The sequence below is a fragment of the Syzygium oleosum genome, unplaced genomic scaffold (genome assembly GCF_021117445.2).
Source record: "Syzygium oleosum isolate NSW1041296 unplaced genomic scaffold, Sole_v2.1 Sole_v2.19, whole genome shotgun sequence".
In the NCBI taxonomy this organism is placed as follows: domain Eukaryota; kingdom Viridiplantae; phylum Streptophyta; class Magnoliopsida; order Myrtales; family Myrtaceae; genus Syzygium; species Syzygium oleosum.
This window is the reverse complement of record NW_026607503.1, coordinates 810701-820261: the sequence shown is the minus strand read 5'-3', so window position 1 is coordinate 820261 and position 9561 is coordinate 810701. Positions and strand designations below refer to the sequence as shown.

Sequence of the window (9561 nt, the reverse complement as noted above, 5' to 3'; positions counted from 1 at the left end):
TAAGTCACGAAACTCGTAGCATTATTATATGATACTTAAGTGCATTTTTTTCTTTATTTCGCAGGCAATATTAAAATCCCATTTTAAATTGATCGAAGAAAAGGGGGAAAATTGGCAAATTCGTTCGCATTTTACTTACCACAAAATTATTGGGGCATGCCAAAACATAAAGGTCAAGGAAGGAAACTGTTTGTTAAAATATATAAATAATAAACCACGCCTTCATCTAATAACTTATGCTTTTAGAACAGTTGGCAATGGTCCCACCAAAATCTTTTATGGTATCAGAACAGGAGGTCCTTAGTTCAAATCTTTCTAAACCCTATTTGCTTCCTCAATTAAATATTCCCATGCTTTAGACTTAGGCCAAAGACCAGCTTACTCGTGATGGGGAGTGTTAGAATATATAACTAATAAATTACGCCTTTATCTAACAGTTTAAGCTTACTGTTGACTGTTTAACCATTCTTTAAATGATGGGCTTTAATAATTGTACGTGATGTGACGTTCATGGGGTCTATTTTTTAAAGCATCATCAATGACGGGTTTAAGGATACTCTTTTCTTTTTCTTTTACTTTTCATATTTAAATCCTCCCTCACCCTCACCCCCCCTCCCCCGCAATTTGTTCCTATGCTATCTAGAATTTCGATTCGGCTCGATAATTAAAGGGGTGACTTTTCCGTGGACCGCTTGCTAGAGGTGATCATGGGCCTAGTAGCCTGATGACCCCGTCCAAGACCAAAGGGTAAAATCGATGGATCGGTGTGGCAGATGTAACCATTGGGAGGGAGTCGGGAATGTGTTGCTCGAGTTGATGCATATTGAAATGTTCAGTTTAAGCCACGGTTGAGTTGGGAAGAATCTGGAGAGTAACAAACTGTTCATGGTGGGTAGTAAGGATAGGATGCTGATCAAATCTCATAATTTTTTTTTGGTCGAAAAAATATTATGATTATAATAGTGGAATCTTGGTGATTCTTGCGTGCACAACTTGCCATTATAGGCCAAATCTTTTACCCGGTATTACTTATTTTTTCCTATTTTAGATAACATCATGGAGAATTTTTTTTTAAAACCTTAATTGCCTCGACTAATTTAGCTAAGGGTCACATTCCTATTCGGGCGATTTGGATTCCCATGACTTGTTTTGGATATTAATGTTTAACTTCCGTTTCTATACTTTTACGTCTTTTCTAATCAGGACCTTGCACTTTTAATTTTTCTAATTTGATCATTCTACTGCTACGAATTATCCGGTCAAGTTCTATGGCCCCAAATTTGGCCAAATCGAGGTGACAAGTTCATTGCGTGACACCTACGTATAACATGGACACTACAGTGAAAAATAAAAAGGAGTTTGTTTGGTTTATTTTCTTTTTATCTTCCCAAGTAACCCATCCACGTAGGCATCAACATAGGCAAAATGTTGCGCACATCATAATCCGACATTGTCCGACAGTAATGTCAGTTGGATTTGGTCGATTTGATGTTGAATAGACTTGATTAGATAATTTGTGCAAGTGAAAATGCTTGATTAGATAAATTAAAAGCTCATAAATTTGATTGAGAAAAGCATAAAAGTACATGGATAGAATCGTTCATAATTTTTTTTTTTTCGTTCATATTTTCATCATCTTAGAAAATGCATTTCTTTTCATTGGTTCGTGTATTGAATTCCAATGCCTTTAATCTATATAGTCCTGACGTCCCGTTGATCGTCCAAACGCGATGATGACAGAAATGGTCTCATTTTCTTCAATTACGGGGGTTGGAAATCCTAGTATTAAAAAGAAGGTCGAAAGAGAAGCTGCTCAGGACAAAACAAATTTAATGTCAATTAAAGTCAACTAGCCATGATGTTTCAATTGGGAAATTCATGGGAAAATAATTTAACCTCGGACTTTTATTCTACCGAGTTTTCACAATAAACTGAGTGTATATGCACGTATTTGTATTTTACGAGTATTTTTACTTGCGCGTCAATATCACTTAATTTTTATTAATTAATATGTTTTTCAAAAGAAAAATCCGCTCTTTTTCCATTTCCCATTTTAAGGGTCTAAGGTTGAAAGCTTGGATAAAGAAGATATATTTATCCAGCCGTGCAATTTCACCTGCCATTTGTTGGGATTGCATTAATTTGTTTTCCTTACCAAAATAAAAAAGGAATTTATTTTTTTTCCTTTTTTTAATTAAATGCTCATCTTCTACAATAAATATATCATCATGGTATCTCCAACTCCAACAATAAGGTTTGGGGCTATGATTGCACATTACCAAATTGGCTGAACACCCCCCCCCCCCACCAAAGAGTCTCAGTTGGCAACATCAAAACATTTATTATAAGACCAATTGCTTTATTTTCTTTTCCTTTTTTCCCTAATTTTTTTATAAAGAGGAAAATAAAAATTGGGTTGTTGTCATATAATGTTCTTCGAGCTAAATAAGAAAATTAGGAGCTGCCAATCACGTCCAAGATGAATGCCGGCCGAGTGCTGCATTATAAGCACAGTGGTAAGCGGCTTTTGCTTTTGGTTAGGCTGTCGAATTGGGGCATGAATCTTCAAGGTCAGCTGTTTCATGGTCTGTTGGCATAATTAGATTAATCAAATTAATCAACCAATTAAGAGCACATCCAGGTGTGTTTTGGGTTGAATTGCTCTATTCGGGGGTGGTTGAAAGTGGAATTGATTGAGTAGATTCCAGGCAGATTTGGAATCTTCAAGCCAACATGCTTATTATTTGGTTATACATCTCTTGCGTGAAGGAGAATGTAATGCTAAGTCACGAAACTCGCAGCATTATTATCTTATACTTAAGTCCATTTTTTCTTTATTTAGCGGGTAATATTAAAATCCCATTTTGAATCGATATAAGAAAAAGTGGGAAATTGGCAAATTCGTTATCATTTTTCTTACCACGAAATTATTGGGGCATGCCAAGACATAGAAGTCGAGGAAGGAAACTGCTGACTGTTTAACGATTCTTTAAATGATGGGCTTTAATAATTGTCCGTGATGTGATGTTCATGCGGTTTATTTTTCAAAGCATTATCAATGATGGGCTCTAACACAACCCCACCCCCATGCTATTTCTACCTATGGTATTGAGTATTTCAATTCGACTCGATAAATAAAGGGGTGATTTTTCCGTGGACTGCTTGCTAGGGGTGATCATGCGGCTGGTTGCCCGATGACCCTGCCCAGGACCGAAGGGTAAAACCGATGGATCTGTTCTGCAGATGTAACCATCGGGAGGGAGTCGGGCATGTGTTGCTCAAGTTGATGCATATTGAAATGTTCAGTTTGAGCACGATTGAGTCGGGAAGAATCCGGAGAGTAACAAACTGTTTATGTTGGGTAGCAAGGATAGGATGCTGATCAAATTGAGTGGACTCAACATATTCCTTCACATCTTTGAAGTGAGAGGGATTAACTGTTTGATAGAGCAAATAGGAGAAAGAAGATGTGTGTTTGGCAAAACCTGCATAAGGATTTATAGGAGCGAGGGTAGATGTGAGATTTTCTCAGTTTCACCGAGGTAAGTTACCTCATAAATATTGATCTTGGATGCTTCAAACTTATGATGTGGACAAGATGGAATTAAGGATACCGGAACATCTACTAGTGGTGAAGAAGTTTCTAATTGGGTATTTTTACTCATGGTAAGGTAATGCTTTCCCTTCAAATATAAGGCCCCCTGGCCTTAGTTTTTAATGCATAAAATCCTCATGAAGACGAATGCAGAGTATACTATCAGGATATGTATCATCTTACCATTTTAAGATCTTTCATACCGGACAGCAATTCAAAGAGAAGAATAGAGAATTAGCTTTGCATGATTTAAACACGCAAATACACAATTTATTATTAAAGGCTAATTTGTCTCAATATATTACAAGTCAGGCCTTTTATAGGCATAAAGGAAAGAAAAGACAAGCAAGGTCACATCACTAGTGGACACGGGCATATTAATGCCTAATAACAACACGTGGTGCACACCTATGACACCCATAGTTTACATTTATTACAATACCACGAGTCATTCCAAACATTTATTATAATAACACGACTCATACCAAAATGCCATTATGACAAACCAATGATACACTTTCTATTTATCGTCTGATGAAGAAGGAAATGAGCATCCAATTTCCATTGCCTTTTCTACGCGGCTTATGAAAGCTTCCCAGTCTTCCTCTTTCTTCTAAACTTTCTTGTGCAGGATTTGTCAAGGAATATGAACACAAAATGTTGTATGGTTATTGTTCACTGAGATCATCAAAGCTTATTCTGATGCTGGAAGAGAAAGATTTATGGCATAATTCTGAACCCTATACACCATTTGGAGTTGGACCTTCAAAGTAGTAAGCAACTGGGGATTGAAAAGTGGACCTTCAAAGTAGTAAGCAACTGCGGATCAGAAAAGTGCCACATTGAAATTTGGAAATAAGGTGACAAACATTGTTCCAGCATTTAAAGTGGTCTCGACTATTACAATACAAGCATGTTGGTAGTCAAGAAACTTTGTGTCTAGAAAAGCCATGTGAGCAACAACAGAAAGACCTTTTCGAATCGAAGATTGTTCCTTAAATCTATCTATTTGTCTCTTTTGACATCCCTGGCTCTAGTGGGCCTACCGAGCAAATCTGCCTATTGATCAAGTCTACAGGGGAAGCAATTCCTTTTTGGGCCCTTACTTGCCTAAGCTTGTCCAGTCCTAACTAATTTCGTATGGAGGATGATAGGGGTGCATTTGATTGAGCTTTGGGCAAATGCAAAGTCATTTCCCAATGATCTTTGATTCAAAGTGTATTTGCTAAAAGCAAATAATATTTGGATAATTGAGTTTTAGTATATTTTGCGTTAAGCAATTTCGAAGTAAAAAAAAAAAAAAGCAAAAGATATCGTAGAAGTAAGAGCTTTCTTCTTGTTTGCACCACTGATCATCTTCCTTGTTCACATCCAACTCCATGTGGATTGTCTTCCTTTGAGCCTTCATTGCTGATGAAGAAGCGCCGCCCTCAGCCTTGACGCTGCTGTCGGCCTCCGTCTCGCTCCCCATCATCGTGTTCAAAATCGTTTGCCCTATATTCAATAAGCTCGACGATTCTCTCACCCAGCTCAGGCGAGGGCTGTTGCAAGCCCATGCGAGGGCACCAAGGTTGCACGACCTCCGGCGATGTGTTGCCGAGGTCTCGTGACCTCAGTGAGCCTCTCGACAAATAGATTTGAGCGTAATAGATCTGAGTGAGGACTGCCGCAAGCCTAGGCGAGGGCTCCGAGGTAACGCGACCCTGGCGACGAGCGAGCTTCACTACGAACAGATCTGAGCAACCCTTAACGCTCATCGTTAATGGTTAGAATTAAGCAAACAAATCTAGGAAAGGAGCTCATCGTTAAGGGTCGTCCAGGCCTACAAAGGAGAGTCACGAACAAATGTAAGGCTCGTTTAGTTAGTTGGCTAGTTGAGCACAAGCACGCCGCCTTAGGTGGCTCGTTCGTGTGGCGGCGGTCGAGCGGTGGAGATGCACTACAAAAAAAACATGATTTTTGCGACGAAAAATTTGCAAAAATCCGTTGCAAATTGAATTTGCGACGAATTTTGCGACGGAAAAAATTCCGTCGCTACTAGGTCGTCGCAAAATTTTGCGACGGAAAAAAATTCGTCGCAAATTAACCGCGAACACTGTCCGTCGCAAAATTCGTCGCAAAATTCTTCGCAAATTTCGTCTCAAATTTCGTCGCAAAATTCCACTACAAAAAAATGAGGTTTTAGCGACGAATTTTGCGACGAAAAAAATTCCGTCGCTAATTTGCGACGAAATATATTCGTCGCAAATTATTCGTCGCAAAAGTCGTCGCTAATTATTCGTCGCAAAATTCGTCGATAATTATTCGTCGCAAAATTCGTGGCAAATTATTCGTCGCAAAATTCGTCACTAATTATTCGTCACAAAATTCGTCGCAAATTATTCGTCGCAAAATTCGTCGCTAATTATTTATCGCTAATTATTCGTGACAAAATTCGTCGCTAATTTCAACCAAAAAAAAAATTCATCGCTAATTTGCCAATTTTTTTTTTGGGTCCGTAATTTTTTTTTGGGTCAATAATAGCAACGAAATTTTATTAATTATTTAGCGACGAATTTTTATTAATTCTTTAGCGACGAACTTTACGACGAATATTGTTTAGGGATGACTTCGATTTTAAATCTAATTAACAGCAAAATTAATTCCTACAATTTATATTTAACATTGATTAAGCACTTAATAACATCAAAATATTATAATAATATAAAAATGAAATACATTCATCTGCATTTTCCACAAGAATGACATATATATTTTTCTTTATAGTACACATAATGAGAGAATAAATAATCTTGAGCACTTTAAAGCACTTGCTTAAGCAATCTCAGTGTGGCAATTCTTTCCAGGGCAGGAACATATTGGGCCAACTGCACTTCTGGCACTGAAGATGCTGAAGCAAAGCTTATCCCCGATATGTATGAAAAGATACTTCCAATCTTGCGCCCACTCTGCTTTCTCCTATAAGGTTTGCATGAAGTGCTTCATCACCTCCTCCAAAGAAGTGACATTCACTTGTTGACATACAATGCGATACTCAAAGTCCCACAAGCCCAGAGAAGATAGTGAAATACCTACAATTGCCAAAATTTCGCATCCAAAATTAAAAGGATTGCACTTAGAACATTTATATATCTTTAGGCCATGAAAGCAATTGCTAGAAATTTCTGGTGACACATTTTCAGTCTAATTGATCCTCTGAAAGAGCAAATTAAGAAGCCTAGATTAACGGACCTACCAATCAATATGCACACCGCACAAGGTTAGATTGGCTCTCATTGTACAATGATGTGCAATAATCCTCTTCTCTAATGTCCAGTGTATCCCGCCTCAAAGTAACCTGCAGGGAAAGTGAAGAGAGCAGGAAGCGGTGGATTTAAGTTAAAAATCTTCGACATTCCGAATTGCAATTGTACACATATGCAAGAGAACTCACAATTCTAGGTGGAAGTGCAAGATCAGCAGCTCTTCCCTTTTTTGTGCGTCTCAGCAAAATGTTTTTCAAAATTGTGTTTTAGTAATATCATTGCTCGCCTTCTGCCAACGGCATTTCCATGTGCTTGTATAGGATTCGCTATATACTAGATAGAATATATACTCCACATCAAAGTTCAAATGAAAACATTCCATATGATTTGCCCAAAAAAAAAAGAGAGAGGCCAAAGGACCAATGAAAATGCAACTCACTCGATTCCACCAACAAAAGTGCCGTACAGAACCGTGAGAGCATTCAGGACATTGTTTTGAGGAACTGCAAATGAACAACAGACTTACAAAATAGGTAACAAAGGAAAAATACATTCACTGAACTCAGTGCATGCAATCAGTATAAAATAGAAACTTACAAGAGAGTAGAGCTCCCCAACACGATTTTGAAGAGGTGTTCCACTTAAAGCCCATCTGTATGAAGACTCCAGTCCGAGAACTGCTTTTGCAGTATTACATCGCCTATCTTTGACAAAGTGAGCCTACATTGAATAAAATTGCATAGGCATCAGTGGGAAATGTACATGCAGATGAATGTTCAAAGATCACGAAGCAAATCATACTAAGAGATCCCGGATAGAAGTTTTTTTGATAAATTGTGGAAAAGAACATGCATATACGGTTCCCTAAAAGTAATCAAACCTTCAATCGAAAGGCCTAATCTTACAGAAATTTATCTTGCCAAGAGCAAATTAACGCATTCATGCGTGGCTTCACCCAGCCAAACAAAATAACGAATCACGTGTTGCCAGCATGGACATATCGAAATCTTTATATCGGTTACAAAGCATTGAACTATGTTAGCACTCATATCACCGCAAGATACTCCCATTCACTCACCTCATCCAAAATAATGCGCTCCCACTTCACTGAGTGTAAAAGCGACTTCCCCACACGATGGCTTTGATCATCCTCCAAATCACTAATGTTCTCTACTGTAGATTCCATATCTCTTTGTTGCGTTGCCTGTCTGCCTTTCTTCTTTACTTGCGTTGCCTGTCGTGCCCAAATTATCCGCCTGCAACAAAAATCAAGAAACTCATCAAACCAAAACGCAACGTCAAACGAACCAAAAAAACATTCCTACAAGCAACCTCAGACCCAGAAGTGCAAAATCTGCCTCTGGGTTTTCATCTCACGACCGTCGATTTCTTCTCTCAATTTACCCAAAATTCCAACGAAATCGACTCGGAAAACTCACGGTGTTCACGGTGCTCTCGAGATTCTGAGCAGCACCGTAGGCCGAGAAGATGAGCAGGAACCCACAACTCAGGATATGGACATCACGGGCATGGCCTCTCGGAGGCGACGAGCGGGCGGGGCCTCGGCGGCGACCAGCAGAGCCTCCTCGTCGGAAGCCTCGCCCTCCTCCTCCGGAGCGGCGATCTCTCGGTCCTCTTGCTCCGCCTCCTCCGCCTCTAATTTCTCGGGGAGCTCCTCCTTGCCCTCGACGGGGGGAGGAGCCGCCGCCCCTTGGGGCTCCGCGGCCTCTAGGGCTCCGGAGGCCATGGGCGAGGAGGAGTCGCGGGAGGAGGCGCGGGTGGGGGAAGGGGGTACCGAAAACCCTTAGCGAGCGCGAGAGGTTTAGGGGTGTGGGGGGAGAGGGAAGAAGCAGAAGCGAGAAGGAGAAGCGAGAAGCGGAAGCAGATCTGATATGATCGAGAAAGAGGGAACGAGAGGGAGAACAGTGAGCGAGAGAGAGAGAGAAATTGGGGATGAGGGCGGGGCTTTGGGGCGCTCTTTTTTTAATTAAAATATCGACGAACTTAAAAGGTTCGTCGCAATCGCTAATTTTTGCGACGAACTTAAGGTTTCTTACCAATAATTTAAATTTACCGAGTATTATATGAAACTATCAGCCTAGCTTTCTTTGCGTGATTTGGGTAAATTTTCTCCAATCAAATCAATTAGTTTTGGATTACCAAATCTCATTTGAGTTATTAGCATTTATTTGTTATTTTCTCAAATTTACTAGCTTTTATTAAGTTGCTACTTTTATTTGCATTGGTTTCCAACTTTTTAAATTTACTAGCTCTTTTAGAAATTACTAACTTTTATTAGAGTGATTACCAATTTTTTTCGATCAAGTTACTAACTAGTTTTATGTTACCTTCTTTTATTTGAGTTACTTATCAATGTTTATTTGGTTTTCTATTTTGAAATGACCAACTTTTCTTATCTCTAACAAAAATACATTTCTAATTTTCTACCAGCTTTGAATTTACCTTCTATTACATGAAATTATCAACTTTTTTGTGTGCCTCATTAACTTTTGCCCAATTAAGTTACCAATTAGTTTTGGATTGTCAACTCTAATTTGAGTTGCTTACCCATTTGGTTTTTTAACTTACCAATTTTTATATTGAGTCATGCTTCTTTTTGCATGACTTACTAATCCCATTTTACGATTTAATACCAATTAATTTTCTATTACTAACTGTTATTTTACTTAATTCTAACATTTATTTGATTTTTTCGCTGCT

The 9561-nt window shown here is 38.8% G+C and overlaps 1 long non-coding RNA gene across 2 annotated transcripts; it reads right to left on the bottom strand.

The window, feature by feature from the left end:
- Positions 1–6263: 6263 nt before the first annotated feature.
- On the bottom strand, positions 6264–8677 carry LOC115670506 (uncharacterized). Of its 2 annotated transcripts, none has more exons than XR_008818487.1 (7): positions 8180–8677; positions 7919–8096; positions 7438–7560; positions 7280–7343; positions 7029–7173; positions 6831–6932; positions 6264–6666 (listed from the first exon to the last, which is right to left on the bottom strand). It is a non-coding gene; the product is annotated as an uncharacterized LOC115670506 (long non-coding RNA). The 2 variants fall into 2 exon arrangements; XR_008818486.1 differs by having other exon boundaries at positions 8280–8674.
- Between the last annotated feature and the right edge of the window lie 884 nt (positions 8678–9561).